This window comes from Papio anubis, chromosome 7 (assembly GCF_008728515.1).
Source record: "Papio anubis isolate 15944 chromosome 7, Panubis1.0, whole genome shotgun sequence".
Classification (NCBI taxonomy): domain Eukaryota; kingdom Metazoa; phylum Chordata; class Mammalia; order Primates; family Cercopithecidae; genus Papio; species Papio anubis.
This window is the reverse complement of record NC_044982.1, coordinates 109,611,255-109,629,586: the sequence shown is the minus strand read 5'-3', so window position 1 is coordinate 109,629,586 and position 18,332 is coordinate 109,611,255. Positions and strand designations below refer to the sequence as shown.

Genomic DNA, 18,332 nt, shown 5'->3' with positions numbered 1-18,332 from the left:
AAACAGGATCATTAGTGCTTACCTTGCAGGACTGACATTAGATCTAACGGGACAAGCGCTCAAAGTTAGTGTCCCTTTCCTTTGCCCTGCTGGCAGCTACCTTCTCATCAGGGTTGCTGTTTTCAGGCCCTATTTCTTCTGGAGTACTCTCACTAAAGAATAACCTGATCACTCCGCTCCCCTGCTGTGAGACCAAGGATGGTAGTCTAAACCCAGGCAGAGAGAGTCTCTTCCAGAACGAGATGTGCAAAAGTCCCACGACAGTCCAGATGTGGGACACAGGAGAGACATTGAGACCAGAGGTATGGAGGTGGGGCCATGGGAGAAGATGGGGCAGTGGTGGAAGAGCATAATATTTTATAGGATAGACCCTGAAGCTTGAAGACAGAGCCCTGGAGAGGTCCCATGTGTAAAGACTGGGAAGGATGTCAACAGGATGTGGGAGCCTCAGGTTTCTGAGGAGGAGAAGATTCTAAGGGTCATAATCAGCAATAATGATATTGAACACTTGTCACATGGGCAACACTCAACATGCATTATCTCATGCAGTCCTTACAACAACCAATAAGGCTGGTGCTTCTTGTAGTACCATTTTATAGGTGATGAAACTGAGGCTTACAGAGAGCATGTGGCTGGCCTGAGCCTGCACCGCTGGGGAGTGGCTGAGCCAGGATTTGAAGTAAGGCTGTGTGCCTCTGGCCACCTCACCCTCCTACCCCTTGCTGAAGGAAGTGAATGATGTCATCTGCACTGTGGAGGTGTTGAGGGGATGTGACTGAATTGGGCACTGAGTGCCACAAGGAAGCAAGGAGGCAGGGAGTGTAATTTAAAGGGACCGGGGGTGGGGTGAATAGAAACCTGATTGCAGTGAGCAGAGGTGGAGGAAGTGGGAGAAGGAAATGAAGATCGATATGGTAAATTCTGTAGTAATTTACTGCGTTGTCAAGCGAGGCTTTCTTTAGGAAGCGAAGATTGTGTCAGGGTGCAGGTCAAGGGGCAGAAGCCACATGGAGAAAAGGTCAGTGTTTGAAGGAGAAGTTGACTGATACAGTAAAGGGTGAGGGACTTCAGCCCGGATGAGGGGCTGCCCAGATGGAGGGATTAACCTTGGCAGGAAGAAAGAGAGAGAAGTGAATGCATACCGAGCGCGGACTGGTGCCCTCGGTACCAGTCTTGGCACTCCTCCATTCCTTATCTCATTTATTTGTTTATCTGAAATATAAATGATCTCATTTGACAGATAAGGAAATTTGGAACCTGAAAGGGTGCCTTACCTCCCAAATCCACACAGCCAGAAAGTGACCAGGCAGGAGGCAGACCCATGCCTATTGACTCCAAAGCCTGTGTGATTTTTTCCATGACGTGCTGCCATTTACTGCTGGGGAAGTGGGAAGCCAGGGGAGGGGGAATGACCCAAGGATGTGGGAGATGGAAGGGACAGGGAAGCTAGGGAGTTCATTATTTGCTGAGAGAGACAGGGAAGGGGGAAAGAGGAAGGGTCCTCAATAGCTGGGGTGGGGAACTCAGCAGGAAGCGGGGTAGGGCAGGCCAGGACAGAGGTGCCCAAGGCCCAGCTGACCAGGGGGCTTGTGGGGCCCCGTTTCTGCGGAACAAAATGGCTCAGAGCCCCAGCCAGGAACCGGGGGCCTCAGACTCAGAGGTACAGGGGAGGAGCCTGGACATTGCCTCCTTTAGGAATTAGGGAGTCTCACCTGTCCCTTCTATTTTGGCCAGGGTGTTTCTGTGTGTGTTTGTGAGTTTAAGTGTGTGACCATATGAGTATATGTAAAGTGTGAATATGTGTGAGTGTATATATGAATGTGTGTTACTTTATGTGTGAGAGAGAAAGTATGTATTATGTGTTGTGTGTGAGTATATGCAGTTGGTGTGTATGTGTATGATTGAAAGTACGTGTGTGTGACTTTGTGTGTATCTGTGTAAGTGTATGTGTGACTGTGTTATACATGTAAGATGTGTGTGAATATGTGTGTGAATATGTGTGAGAGTGTACATGTGTCTGTGAGTGTGAGTGTGCCTGGGTGGTTGTGTGTGGGCGGGGGGGTTGTGACAGTGTGAGTATATGTACGGGGGTGTGTGAGTGCATGTGCTTGGCAAATGGGAAAAGAGAAGCTTCCCTGGGCCAGCAGCTGGAATGCAAATGCATCCCTCTGAAATAAATCAACTGTTTGCACCATGGGCTGCAGCGTCAGGCTGGCCTTGAGCTATGTGACAGGCTTCCAGAGGCTCTCATTCTCTGCTCCCCATGGCCTGGTGCTCAGGGTCACCCCTTAGCATGGCCCCAGCCCCCTGGGCACAAAGACATCTCTGTGCAGGACTAAAGGGGCACCTTTAGGTGGGAGCTAACTCTCATAGAATACGTAGACGCCTGCCAATCACAGTCGGTACTCTTCAGTGGGGTCTCCTGGCCCAAAGTGTGCCTGTTTTCTGCATATCTGAATCTGCATAGGAAATCCTGGTGCTCAAAGAGTTATAACCTTTTTTTTTTTTTTGTTAATGAAGTACAAGTGGCAGTGGTTGAATTAGAGAGAGAGAAAGAGGCAGGGGGTGTAAACAAGAGTTTTCTTGTTTACCTATATAATGGATGTACTTCACTCATTCACTCTACAGACTTCATTGAACCCATATAATGGGCCAGGGACTATGCTAGATGCTGGGAATAAAGCAGGGAACATTCAGAAGCCATCCCTGCTTCATGATATGAGTCTCAGGAAAGGCACACACTGAGCAGGTTATTACCCACGTTCGTGTGTAGGAGAGGAGAGGTGCACTTGGACCTCTTAACAAAAGGCTCTAACTTAGCCCTGGGGGTTGGTTGGGGAGCAGTGATGTAGGTGACAAGGGCTTTCAAAGAAGAAGCACTTTTTGGGAGTGAGAACCACCTTTGTGCTCTCCAAGGTGCCCCTGCCCATGTAAGACACCTGCCTTTGGGAGGCCATGCCCACAGGGAAAAAGCACTCATGTCCCTGCCCCCTTACTTCCCAGGAGTGGAGCTGCAATAAGCCTCCATCTCAGGATGAGGCCACAGGCCAACACCAATCCAGGACCTCAGTCTCACCTCTTATAACTCCAGCCCACAGGCAGTGACCTTTGATTCATTCATGCCCCTGGGATTTGAGGATTCCAATTGTGTTATGCCACCTCCTTGCACCAATCTACCCACTCTGTGGCTGGATTCAAAGCTAAGTCTAACTTGCTTTCACAGATCCCAGGATGAAATTTCCATCACCTGTTCACTAAGGTTTTGAAAGCCACCAATGTTGAGTCTACGGCCACACCACCCTGAACACACCCGATCTCATCCGAAAGCCACCAATCTTGAGATCTTAGTATGTAATGACGCTGTGTTAAACCCCTCATATACATTATTCATTCATTAATTCAACTGATTTTTTATATAGCACCAACTATGTGCTAGGCAGGGTTCTAGATGCTGAGCACACAGTAGTGAACAAAGCACACAACATTGTTACCCTAATTTAGTGGGGAGACCCATGATACAAAAAGGAGACAATGAATATTTAACATAGTATCAGATAGTGATAAGTGACATTTGTCTCATTTAATACATACTCTGTCTTTTAAAAGTAGGTGATTTTATACCCATTTTATAGACATGGAAACTGAGACTTGAGGCTCTTCACTATCACATAGTCAAGCCATTGTCAAAGAATAAAATAATTGCTTTCATTTACCCTTCTCTCCTCTCTTTTCTTCCCACCATCCCTGCTTTAGAAAAGGTGGGAGGGGAATACTAAGAGTACAGAATCTGAGGGCTGGAGGGGCAATGCCCTGAGGCCACCCTGGCCATTCTCCTGTCCCCGGGTGGGGCTGCCATCACACTTAGACAGAAACCATGTCTTCTCATTCTTAATGAGATTGTCATGCAGAACCCAATCAATAAGAGGTTCTCTGACACTAGAACTTCTTTTGTTTATTTTTTCTCCCCTCCTCTTGTGCTGGCAAATGCATTAACGTAAAAACAGAAAACTAAGCAATTTGTCACAGTAATATCTTCCCTCCTGGCCTTCATAATGAATTGCAGTGGTTAATCAATCACTCCCATAACTCGTCTGTGGAGGCTTCCTTTTTAATGGACCTCCAAACTGAATCCTTGAATTTGCTGTTTGCACAGACTGTGCACACGTGTATGTGTGGACTCAAGTGCTCCTTAAGGGGAAGAAAAATTACATTTCTAAGTGTATGTTTTGGGCACTATGCTGATTCCTTTGGATGCATTATCTCATCTTCTCCCAACCATCCTTCATGGTTGATCTTACAAGGCAGAAAGATGAGGTTTGTAGGCTGAGGTGACACGGCTTGTCAGAAGCAGAGTTGCAATGTGAACCTAAGTTTGTATTTCCAAAGCTTCAGCGTGAAGCATCTGCATCCTAGTTAATATAACCCTGGTTCCTATCAATTCAATTCATGTCCTTACCAGATGTTTACAAGCTTGTTCTCAAGGGCATAAAAATGCTTTGATGTTCTCTAAATCCCCTAACCTTAATTTCTATCATTTGACTTTGTCCTTAGGATGGGAGTATAACAACTCATCTTATCTTGCAAGTCATTTAAAACACAGACTTCATTAGCTCACAGAGGTCCTCAAACTCCCCTGAGTCCTCATGCTGCAAAGCCTCACGCATTCTCCTGAACAGGAGGTGGCAAGAAGATGTTAAAGACTTTTAAAAATTCAACCATATCACATAAATTAGTTTATCAAGTTGCTGCTGCTATTGGCTCAAGATCAGTGCTATAGAAACTAGCAAGTGCTTTAAAAAAATTGATGAAAATTTGTGTTCAGCACTTTCATTACTCGTCCTCAATAACACAGTTGCCAAAGTGGTTTGAAGAGGACTCAGAAATTGAGCATATTCATGTTCAATTAGGTTAAATATTTCCCTTGTATTCACTACTCATTTGCACAGCAATCCAATCCAAAGGAACCAAAATGAATTGTCGCACATACCCAATTAATGTTTTAATTCCGAAACAAATAGGATCACAGTGAATTTCAACAAACTGTCCAAATTCTTTTATTTGAGTGTGCTGGGATGACTGGTGTGTGGAATTAGTAGGCTGTGATCATAGTGCTTGCTGTTACAGGATGGGACCTCTGTGTCACATTACCTGTACTTATGGAGAACCAGAGCAACACCAATAGGTACCAGCTATAGACAGAACACGGGCTAACTTGGAAAATGTGCTTTTAAAATTTCCATCTCTATTATGTCTAAAAATCAGCAAAAACAATATCATCTTATTTTGCATGACACATCCATGCCTAGGAGTTCATACTTCTTTCCACAAAATTGATTGTTGGGATATTGTGGAAGGAATTAAAATCATAGAGAAAGAACTGGACTCCTCGATCTTTGAGGTTCCTTGCAGCTCTAAAATTCTGGGATTGCTTAAGATCTCAATGGTTTGCCTGGATAGGAAGACATGACCAAGTTACCGACATAAGTACAGGATTACCTATACTTACGTATTCATTCAGCAATTACATACTATTTACTGGGTTAGGCATTGAAGAAACAGAGATGAAATAACTTAGCTAATCCATGCCTTCTGGAGCTCTCTATCCAGTGAAAGAGATTTATTGTGATACCTGCAGGACAGTGTCTTATCATTGCCTATTTGCCTGTCTTTATTGCCTACTAGAATATAAGCCTCCTGAGAGACAAGATTATGTTCTAGTCCCCAATCTATCCCCAAAACCCAGCATAGAGTTTGGCACCTAAAAGACATTTAAACAATGTCAATTGGATGAATACATTATTGGATGAATGACATTGTGGAGATATGATTAGAACACTGCAGGAATTTAGAAGGTGGCAGAAGGAAAGGAGTTCATAAAAGACACACTTCAAGTCAGTAAATGTTATGTGAGACAGTTACTACATGCCAGGCCTTGAAGTATTTAGACACAACAGCAAGCATGCCATAGCTTCTCCTCTTAAGGGGCTCTTGGTTCACTTGAGTGATAGACCCAAGTGACCAGGCAATTGCAATGCAGCGTAGCATATGCTGGCATGTGGGTCCGAGCATTAGGCCTAGGAAACTCATAGGAGGATTACTTAGCCCAGTGATATGGTTTAGCTCTGTGTTCCCACCCAAATCTCATGTTGAATTATAATTCCCAGTGTTGGAGGAGGGGACTGGTGGGAGGTGATTGAATCATGGGGATGGACTTCACTCTTGCTGTTCTTATGACAGAGTTTTCATGAGATCCGGTTGTTTGAAAGTGTGTAGCACTTGCCCCTTTTCTCTCTCTCCTTCTCTGGCCATGTGAATATATGTGCCTGCTTCCCTTTCCATCATGATTGTAAGTTTCCTGAGGCCTCCCTAGAAACAGAAGCCTGTACAGCCTGCAGGACCATGAGCTGATTAAACCTCTTTTCTTTATAAATTATCCAGTTGCAGGTATTTCTTTATAGTAGGGTGAGAATGGACTAATACACCCAGTACTGAGGGATTCAGAGTGATGTCCTTTCATGAGGGACAGAACATAGGGGCCTTGAAAATCCAAGGCACATGCTGGGTGGCAGCATGGTGTCCATATGGGAAAGTAGTAATCAGGCTGTGAAGACACGTTTGGGGGTTATTAGAAGAAGGGTTTGTATGTCAGGCCAATGAGTTGGAGTGTCATCACTAGGTGATGGGGAGCACCTGATGATTGTTGAGTGACAGTGTCATCACATGAGCACTGTAGTGAGAGAGAATGACTGGGATGCTATTGCCTGGAGAAAATATATTAAGTGCCTGGTCCTGTGTGATTTCAAATTATAACACCACCTTCATTTGTGGAGCACTTCCACAAAATCACAGAACCGTAGACTCACGTGCTTGGAAGAAACCTCTGGTCCAGTATACTGTTTAAGGCCTGCGGCTGATGCTTTATTCTCCTTGACAGACTCTTACGCAAGGGTTTGTTTAGCTTCTGTTTGTGCATTACCAATAAGAGAGAATGCATTCCCCAAGAAGTTCATTTCATTCTCAACGACGCTGAATGCCAGAAAGTTCTTTCTTACATTGAATCAGAATCTGTGTTCCATAACATGGACATAATTGTCTCCCAGAACAAGTCCCCTAGCTGATAAATGAGACAGATAACTATCCCTCGGGGAAAATGGATTTTGGGTCTTGTGATGGTTAATTTTATGTGTCAGCTTGACAGGGTCATGGGGTGCCCTGACATTTGAGCACACATTATTCTGGGTGTGTCTGTGAGGGTGTTTCTGGATGAGATTAACATTGGAATCTGCAGACTGAGCAAACCAGATGCCTCCCTCTAATGTGGGTGGCCCTCATCCAATCAATTCAGGGCCTGAATGGAACAAAAAGGCTGATCCTTCCATGAGGAGCAGGGAATCCTCCTGCCCAACTGCCTTGAACTGAGACATTGGCCTTCTCCTGCCTTCAGACTCAGACTGAAACACATTCTCTTCTCGGGTTTGGAGCCTGCCACCTTTTTTTTTTTTTAGACAGGGTCTCCCTCAGTCATGCAAGCTGGAGTGGCTCACTGCAACCTTGACCTCCTGGGCTCAAGTGATCCTCCCATCTCAGCATCCTGAGTAGCTGAGACCACGCTCAGCTAATTTTTTTGTATTTTTGTAGAGATGGGGTTTTGCCATGTTGTCCCAGCTGGTCTCAAATTCCTAGGGTTAAGTGATCCTCCTGCCTCGGCCTCCCAAAGTGCTGGGATTACAGGCACAAACCACCACACCTGGCTGCCTGCCACCTTTTGAACCAGAACTTGCACCACCAGATGTCCTGGTTCTCAGGCCTTGGACTCAGACTGGAACTACACCATCGAAGCTCTTGAGTCTCCATCTTACTTACTACAGATCTTGGGACTTCTCAGCTTCTGTAACTACATCAATGAATTCTTTATAATATATATACAGCTCTCCTATTCATTCTGTTTCTCTGGAGAACCCTGGCCAATACAGTTCTTTTCCCTCCTTCCTGGCCACTTTCCTTCAACCTTCCCAGATTTGGCAGTGACTGACCCTTGTAGAATGTGGTATCAAAAATGGAAGATGTTTCTCCAAGTTCTCTGATCCTTTCAGGGAGGGTAGATGACCTCCTTTCTTGTTTTGAACTATGTCTTGTTAAATGCAGCCACAGTAAGACCTCAAGCAACACTTCAAGATTGGTCTTTAATCCTCATTTTCCAATGTGGAAACTCAGAGAGGGGCAGGAATTTGCTCCAGGTGATACAACTAGGAAATGACATACATGGAAATCTAATCATGATTTTAAGCTGTGCTCTTCTACTGGGTTTTAGACTGCAATTTGTGCTAACTGCATAATGAACACTTTAAAATACTAGGTACTTTAAATAAGTCATCCTACTTGATTCCTAAAGGAATCTTGCAAGATAGGTTTTGGTTCTGTTCCTATTCCAGTCAAGGTTTTGGTTCCATTCCTATTCCAGTCACATTCCTTCAACCCATCAAGGATTGACAATGACTCTTATATTATCACTGTTCTATAGAACACAGAATCAAGGGTGAACAGTGGGTAAATGTCAGACTGTGTCAGTAAACATCAGAACACTGGGTTATCTGTTCATAGACCACACACACACTACACTGCATGTTCCCCCATGTGAATGTCTTCAGAAACCCAGTCACAATGTCCACCTGTTAAATGTGTGAACAGCACTACCTCTCAGCTGCATTCCCCTCACCTACACCTGTTCAGCTACGTTTTCAAACCTGGCTGTAGGACTTCACCTTTTTTTTTGTTTTTTATCGTGACATTGAACACATCCGACCTGGACCAGCTTTTACAATTTTGGCATTGACACACTTGTCATTCAGAATTAGGAGGACAGCAGCAAAACACTAGCATGTGAGAGCCAAGAAGTGTTAGTTTCATCCCTCTGTGTTTCCTCTGCCCGTTGTTGAGGGGAAGGAATGAGTTTCTTGATGATTGGGGAAAATTGTATCTATCACTGAGGGCCAGAAAAACACAACTTTTATTTTTATTCTTGACAATGAAGGTAATGCCTTATGTGGTCCATTCTCTTTAGGGTCTCTCACCATCACTTCATCCTCATGCAGATCACCAATGTTGGTGATCTCAACCCTCTCCTAGACCATAGGCTCCTAAGCAGGCAATGTCCATGGGGGAAATACACATTGTACTGGGCTGTATGATTGTGTTACGATTTGTGCAGGCAGGTGTAACAGAAGATGGGAAGTTTCCTCTTCTCCATTCACTCCAGCATCTAATTTACATTTGCACAAATGTAGTATCACATGAATACAATGGTTGTGTTTTCGGGGGTGATCAAGGCTTGGAATCTGCCCACAACCATGCCCAACAGTTCTGTGATGTTGAGAATTCACTTCCATTCTCTGGGCCTCAGTTTCTCCATTAAAAACAACATCAACAACAAACTCTTCAAAGTGACTGAACTTGAGAATGAGTATGCTCTCTGAATTTTCATACTCCCCAGTGCTGCAATAGAATTTTTAGGGATATTCTAAGTCCATTAAGAATTATACAGGGCATCACATACCTTCTTAAGGAGACTTGGTGGTTGTATGTGAGATTCAAATTTTCTAGTCATCAGGCTTGGGAAGAGAAATATCCTAATTTCACAATATCCCCCAAGAACAGAGCTGCCAACATGTGTAATTATGCAAACTCCATCAGTGATTCCCTGATGTTGTTTCTCACCAATTTTCTCACAGACATGAAGACAGAAGAGAGGTTCTTGTGCACACATTTGAACAGGGAAAAGGTAAATACCCAAGCTGCTTACATTTAGAGACACTCTTCTTTTGAACTTGCCCAAATTTAATTTCCAAATCTTGACATTACAGATTGAAATCAAATGCCCAGAGGTTCCAAGGAAGGGTAAAAATAGAAACCAGAGTGGCAGAGGGAACCATTATACAGTGCGTGGCCCTCATTCACGATGCTTACAGTAGCTGATTTATTAGGAGATAGAAAAGAAAGTTGATTTATAAATGGTCTTGGGAAGGTAAAGATTCCTGCCTACATTTTTAAATTAATGTTTAATTGTATATGAAATCATTAATTACACATGTAATCCTTAATTGTGTGAGCAATATAGGAATAAATTTCCCTTTACAAAAAAACAAAACAAAACAAAACAAAACACTAGAGATAAAGCTGAAGTCACCTCTGAGCAATCCTCATCCTCTCCTCACCCTGAGTTCTTATTTGATGCTTGTCCTTTAAGATCATCTTCCTTGCCCTTGTATAATTTTAGATACAGATAGATAGAGCCATAAAATCATACTGTGTTGTTTGTAGTATATTTATTGTTATTGACTTTTTTTTTCTTGAGACTAAGTCTCACTCTGTTGCCTAAGCTAGAGTGCAGTGGCATGATCTTGGCTCACTGCAACCTCCGCCTCCTAGGTTCAAGGGATTCTCCTCCCTCAGCCTCTCAAGTAGCTGGGACTACAGACACCCACCACCACGCCCAGCTATTTTTTGTATTTTTGGTAGAGATGGGTTTTCACTATGTTGGCCAGGCTGGTCTTGAACTCCTGACCTTCTGATCCACCTGCCTCGGCCTCCCAAAGTGCTCGGATTGCAGGCATGAGCCACTGCACCTGGCCTGTTACTGACTTTTTAATTTAATGTAATATCGTTTTACAAGTTTTTTTTTTTTTTTTTAACTCAGTGGAAGGACTTGAGTTTCTATCCATATTCCTACATACGTTCATGTTGCTTCTAGCTTCTAACCATAAACATGACAGCAATGAACATTTCTGTACTTGCTTCTTTGTGCATATGGCCATAGTGAGTTGTTCTCTAAAAGTAGCTACATGATCTTGTAGTCCCACCATTTTCCATTTCAGTGCCAACACTTTATATTTCCAGACTCTTTCAGCTTTGCCACTCTCTGGGTAACAAATGGCATCTCATTGTTTTGATTTGTATTTCTTTAATTACAACAGAGTTGAGTATATATCGTGTATATTTTTCTGTTATTTGTTGTATGTATTATATAATCATTTTTCTACAAGGTTGTTTTTCTGATTGATTTTTGAGAATACTAACATTTCCCCCAGTATTTGTTTAAAATGTTTTCTCATAGGTTGAAGGCATACTGCTTTTCCCCTTATAATTTTAGTATTTCCTAAGAATAAGTTTATTCTTTTATGTAACCACAACACTGATAATCAATTCAGGATACTTAACATTGATGCTATAATTTCACCTAATCTATCATCCATATTCTGATTATCCCTTTGTCCCAATCATATTCTTAATATTTTATATCCCTAATAATAGCACTCTCCTTCTCCAATACAAGATCCAGGACACAATTATATATTGCATTTACTTATCATTTCTTTTTAGTCTCCTGTAATCTCAGTTCCACAACCTTCTGTTGTATTGCATGCCATTGACATTTTTGAAAAGCTGAAGTCAGTTATTTTATAATACATTCCTTTAGCTGGTTTTGTCTGATGTTTTCTCATAATTAGATACAGGTTTTGCACCCCCAGATGGTACTACAAAAGTGATCATCTGTTTTACTCAGGATATCACATCTGGAGGTCCACAATGTCCATCTGCTCTTGTTGGTGATACTAATTTTGACCACTTGATAAAGGTGTAACTGAACAGCACAGTTATGATTTCTCTTGATCCTCACAATTTCCCCCTAAATTTAGCATTCATTGATGATTCTTGCCTAAGGATTGATTACAAAACGATGATTTTCCACCATTCCTTCCACATTTATTAGTCAACTTTTTACTGTAAGGAAGAGCCTTCCCTCTCCCCTACATGACATTCATGTATTCTTTCATTCTGTTATTATCTATCTATCATCTATCTACTTATCTACTATTAGAATGAACTTGTGGATTTCTGTTTTTTTAATAACTTATTATTAGTTGTAATATATTACTGTCTAAACTGTATTAGTTTGCTGTAACAAATTATCACAAACTTGATGGCTTAAAACAAAACACATTTATTCTCTTAGAGTTCTGGAGATCAGAAGTCCAAAACTAGTTACACTAAGCTGAAATCAAGATGCCCCTTCTGGAGGCTTTAGGGGAGAACCAGCTCCCTTCTCTCTTCCAGCTTCTAGGGCTGCATTCCTTGCATGCCTTCGCTACTGTCCACTTCCTACCTCTGCAAAGTCAGCAGCACAGGCTCTGGCTTCAGTGGTCACATCAGCTTCTTCTAGGTTGCCAAATCTCTCTCAGCCTCATTCTTGTAAGAACACTTGTGATGGGGGCGGAGCAAGATGGCCGAATAGGAACAGCTCCAGTCTCCAACTCCCAGCGCCAGCGACACAGAAGACCGGTGATTTCTGCATTTTCAACTGAGGTACTGGGTTCATCTCACTGGGGAGTGCCGGACGATCGGTGCTGGTCAGCTGCTGCAGCCCGACCAGCGAGAGCTGAAGCAGGGCGAGGCATCGCCTCACCTGGGAAGCGCAAGGGGGAAGGGAATCCCTTTTCCTAGCCAGGGGAACTGAGACACACAACACCTGGAAAATCGGGTAACTCCCACCCCAATATTGCGCTTTAAGCAAACAGGCACACCAGGAGATCATATCCCACACCTGGCCGGGAGGGTCCCACGCCCACGGAGCCTCCCTCATTGCTAGCACAGCAGTCTGTGATCTACCGGCAAGGCAGCAGCGAGGCTGGGGGAGGGGCGCCCGCCATTGCTGAGGCTTAAGTAGGTAAACAAAGCTGCTGGGAAGCTCCAACTGGGTGGAGCTCACAGCAGCTCAAGGAAACCTGCCTGTCTCTGTAGACTCCACCTCTGGGGACAGGGCACAGCTACACAACAACAACAACAACAACAACAAAGCAGCAGAAAACTCTGCAGACGCAAACGACTCTGTCTGACAGCTTTGAAGAGAGCAGTGGATCTCCCAACACGGAGGCTGAGATCTGAGAACGGACAGACTGCCTGCTCAAGTGGGTCCCTGACCCCTGAGTAGCCTAACTGGGAGACATCCCCCACTAGGGGCAGTCTGACACCCCACACCTCACAGGGTGGAGTAGACCCCTGAGAGGAAGCTTCCTAAGCAAGAATCAGACAGGTACACTCGCTGTTCAGAAATATTCTATCTTCTGCAGCCTCTGCTGCTGATACCCAGGCAAACAGGGTCTGGAGTGGACCTCAAGCAATCTCCAACAGACCTACAGCTGAGGGTCCTGACTGTTAGAAGGAAAACTATCAAACAGGAAGGACACCTACACCAAAACCCCATCAGTACATCACCATCATCAAAGACCAGAGGCAGATAAAACCACAAAGATGGGGAAAAAGCAGGGCAGAAAAGCTGGAAATTCAAAAAATAAGAGCACATCTCCCCCGGCAAAGGAGCGCAGCTCATCGCCAGCAACGGATCAAAGCTGGACGGAGAATGACTTTGACGAGATGAGAGAAGAAGGCTTCAGTCCATCAAATTTCTTAGAGCTAAAGGAGGAATTACGTACCCAGCGCAAAGAAACTAAAAATCTTGAAAAAAAAGTGGAAGAATTGACGGCTAGACTAATTAATGCAGAGAAGGTCATAAACGAAATGAAGGAGATGAAAAGCATGACACGAGAAATACGTGACAAATGCACAAGCTTCAGTAACCGACTCGATCAACTGGAAGAAAGAGTATCAGCGATTGAGGATCAAATGAATGAAATGAAGCGAGAAGAGAAACCAAAAGAAAAAAGAAGAAAAAGAAATGAACAAAGCCTGCAAGAAGTATGGGATTATGTAAAAAGACCAAATCTCCGTCTGATTGGGGTGCCTGAAAGTGAGGGGGAAAATGGAACCAAGTTGGAAAACACTCTTCAGGATATCATCCAGGAGAACTTCCCCAACCTAGTAGGGCAGGCCAACATTCAAATCCAGGAAATACAGAGAACGCCACAAAGATACTCCTCGAGAAGAGCAACTCCAAGACACATAATTGCCAGATTCACCAAAGTTGAAATGAAGGAAAAAATCTTAAGGGCAGCCAGAGAGAAAGGTCGGGTTACCCACAAAGGGAAGCCCATCAGACTCACAGCAGATCTCTCGGCAGAAACTCTCCAAGCCAGAAGAGAGTGGGGGCCAATATTCAACATTCTTAAAGAAAAGAATTTTAAACCCAGAATTTCATATCCAGCCAAACTAAGTTTCATAAGTGAAGGAGAAATAAAATCCTTTACAGATAAGCAAATGCTTAGAGATTTTGTCACCACTAGGCCTGCCTTACAAGAGACCCTGAAGGAAGCACTCAACATGGAAAGGAACAACCGGTACCAGCCATTGCAAAAACATGCCAAAATGTAAAGACCATCGAGGCTAGGAAGAAACTGCATCAACTAACGAGCAAAATAACCAGTTAATATCATAATGGCAGGATCAAGTTCACACATAACAATCTTAACCTTAAATGTAAATGGACTAAATGCTCCAATGAAAAGACACAGACTGGCAAACTGGATAAAGAGTCAAGACCCATCAGTCTGCTGTATTCAGGAGACCCATCTCACACGCAGAGACATACATAGGCTCAAAATAAAGGGATGGAGGAAGATTTACCAAGCAAATGGAGAACAAAAAAAAGCAGGGGTTGCAATCCTAGTCTCTGATAAAACAGACTTTAAACCATCAAAGATCAAAAGAGACAAAGAAGGCCATTACATAATGGTAAAGGGATCAATTCAACAGGAAGAGCTAACTATCCTAAATATATATGCACCCAATACAGGAGCACCCAGATTCATAAAGCAAGTCCTTAGAGACTTACAAAGAGACTTAGACTCCCATACAATAATAATGGGAGACTTCAACACTCCACTGTCAACATTAGACAGATCAACGAGACAGAAAGTTAACAAGGATGTCCAGGAATTGAACTCATCTCTGCAGCAAGCACACCTAATAGACATCTATAGAACTCTCCACCCCAAATCAACAGAATATACATTCTTCTCAGCACCACATCGTACTTACTCCAAAATTGACCATATAATTGGAAGTAAAGCACTCCTCAGCAAATGTACAAGAACAGAAATTATAACAAACTGTCTCTCAGACCACAGTGCAATCAAACTAGAACTCAGGACTAAGAAACTCAATCAAAACCGCTCAACTACATGGAAACTGAACAACCTGCTCCTGAATGACTACTGGGTACATAACGAAATGAAGGCAGAAATAAAGATGTTCTTTGAAACCAATGAGAACAAAGATACAACATACCAGAATCTCTGGGACACATTTAAAGCAGTGTGCAGAGGGAAATTTATAGCACTAAATGCCCACAAGAGAAAGCAGGAAAGATCAAAAATTGACACTCTAACATCGCAATTAAAAGAACTAGAGAAGCAAGAGCAAACACATTCCAAAGCTAGCAGAAGGCAAGAAATAACTAAGATCAGAGCAGAACTGAAGGAGATAGAGACACAAAAAACCCTCCAAAAAATCAATGAATCCAGGAGTTGGTTTTTTGAAAAGATCAACAAAATTGACAGACCACTAGCAAGACTAATAAAGAAGAAAAGAGAGAAGAATCAAATCGACGCAATTAAAAATGATAAAGGGGATATCACCACCGACCCCACAGAAATACAAACTACCATCAGAGAATACTATAAACACCTCTACGCAAATAAACTGGAAAACCTAGAAGAAATGGATAATTTCCTGGACACTTACACTCTTCCAAGACTAAACCAGGAAGAAGTTGAATCCCTGAATAGACCAATAGCAGGCTCTGAAATTGAGGCAACAATTAATAGCCTACCAACCAAAAAAAGTCCAGGACCAGATGGATTCACAGCTGAATTCTACCAGAGGTACAAGGAGGAGTTGGTACCATTCCTTCTGAAACTATTCCAATCAATAGAAAAAGAGGGAATCCTCCCTAACTCATTTTATGAGGCCAACATCATCCTGATACCAAAGCCTGGCAGAGATACAACAAAAAAAGAGAATTTTAGACCAATATCCCTGATGAACATCGATGCAAAAATCCTCAATAAAATACTGGCAAACCGGATTCAGCAGCACATCAAAAAGCTTATCCACCATGATCAAGTGGGCTTCATCCCTGGGATGCAAGGCTGGTTCAACATTCGCAAATCAATAAACATAATCCAGCATATAAACAGAACCAAAGACAAGAACCACATGATTATCTCAATAGATGCAGAAAAGGCTTTTGACAAAATTCAACAGCCCTTCATGCTAAAAACGCTCAATAAATTCGGTATTGATGGAACGTACCTCAAAATAATAAGAGCTATTTATGACAAACCCACAGCCAATATCATACTGAATGGGCAAAAACTGGAAAAATTCCCTTTGAACACTGGCACAAGACAGGGATGCCCTCTCTCACCACTCCTATTCAACATAGTGTTGGAAGTTCTGGCTAGGGCAATTAGGCAAGAGAAAGAAATCAGGGGTATTCAGTTAGGAAAAGAAGAAGTCAAATTGTCCCTGTTTGCAGATGACATGATTGTATATTTAGAAAACCCCATTGTCTCAGCCCAAAATCTCCTTAAGCTGATAAGCAACTTCAGCAAAGTCTCAGGATACAAAATTAATGTGCAAAAATCACAAGCATTCTTATACACCAATAACAGACAAACACAGAGCCAAATCATGAATGAACTTCCATTCACAATTGCTTCAAAGAGAATCAAATATCTAGGAATCCAACTTACAAGGGATGTAAAGGACCTCTTCAAGGAGAACTACAAACCACTGCTCAGTGAAATAAAAGAGGACACAAACAAATGGAAGAACATACCATGCTCATGGATAGGAAGAATCAATATCGTGAAAATGGCCATACTGCCCAAGGTAATTTACAGATTCAATGCCATCCCCATCAAGCTACCAATGAGTTTCTTCACAGAATTGGAAAAAACTGCTTTAAAGTTCATATGGAACCAAAAAAGAGCCCGCATCTCCAAGACAATCCTAAGTCAAAAGAACAAAGCTGGAGGCATCACGCTACCTGACTTCAAACTATACTACAAGGCTACAGTAACCAAAACAGCATGGTACTGGTACCAAAACAGAGATATAGACCAATGGAACAGAACAGAGTCCTCAGAAATAATACCACACATCTACAGCCATCTGATCTTTGACAAACCTGAGAAAAACAAGAAATGGGGAAAGGATTCCCTATTTAATAAATGGTGCTGGGAAAATTGGCTAGCCATCAGTAGAAAGCTGAAACTGGATCCTTTCCTTACTCCTTATACGAAAATTAATTCAAGATGGATTAGAGACTTAAATGTTAGACCTAATACCATAAAAATCCTAGAGGAAAACCTAGGTAGTACCATTCAGGACATAGGCATGGGCAAAGACTTCATGTCTAAAACACCAAAAGCAACGGCAGCAAAAGCTAAAATTGACAAATGGGATCTAATTAAACTAAAGAGCTTCTGCACAGCAAAAGAAACTACCATCAGAGTGAACAGGCAACCTACAGAATGGGAGAAAATTTTTGCAATCTACTCATCTGACAAAGGGCTAATATCCAGAACCTACAAAGAACTCCAACAAATTTACAAGAAAAAAACAAACAACCCCATCAAAAAGTGGGCAAAGGATATGAACAGACATTTCTCAAAAGAGGACATTCATACAGCCAACAGACATATGAAAAAATGCTCATCATCACTGGCCATCAGAGAAATGCAAATCAAAACCACAATGAGATACCATCTCACACCAGTTAGAATGGCGATCATTAAAAAGTCAGGAAACAATAGGTGCTGGAGAGGATGTGGAGAAATAGGAACACTTTTACACTGTTGGTGGGATTGTAAACTAGTTCAACCATTATGGAAAACGGTGTGGCAATTCCTCAAGGATCTAGAACTAGATGTACCATATGACCCAGCCATCCCATTACTGGGGATATACCCAAAGGATTATAAATTATGCTGCTATAAAGACACATGCACACGTATGTTTGTTGCAGCACTATTCACAATAGCAAAGACTTGGAATCAACCCAAATGTCCATCAGTGACGGATTGGATTGGGAAAATGTGGCACATATACACCATGGAATACTATGCAGCCATAAAAAGGGATGAGTTTGCGTCCTTTGTAGGGACATGGATGCAGCTGGAAACCATCATTCTTAGCAAACTATCACAAGAACAGAAAACTAAACACACGCATGTTCTCACTCATAGGTGGGAACTGAACAACTTGAGATCACTTGGACTCAGGAAGGGGAACATCACACACGGGGGCCTATCATGGGGAGGGAGGGAGGGATTGCATTGGGAGTTATACCTGATGTAAATGGCGAGTTGATGGGT

The 18,332-nt window shown here is 42.7% G+C and overlaps 1 long non-coding RNA gene across 1 annotated transcript in view; it reads left to right on the top strand.

Moving 5' to 3' along the window:
- Positions 1-603: 603 nt before the first annotated feature.
- The window catches only part of LOC103885969, a 31,409-nt gene continuing 13,680 nt past the window's right edge, over positions 604-18,332 (top strand). The window contains exon 1 of the long non-coding RNA XR_001904497.3: positions 604-679. This is a non-coding gene — a long non-coding RNA (uncharacterized LOC103885969). The remainder of the gene's footprint in view (positions 680-18,332) is intronic.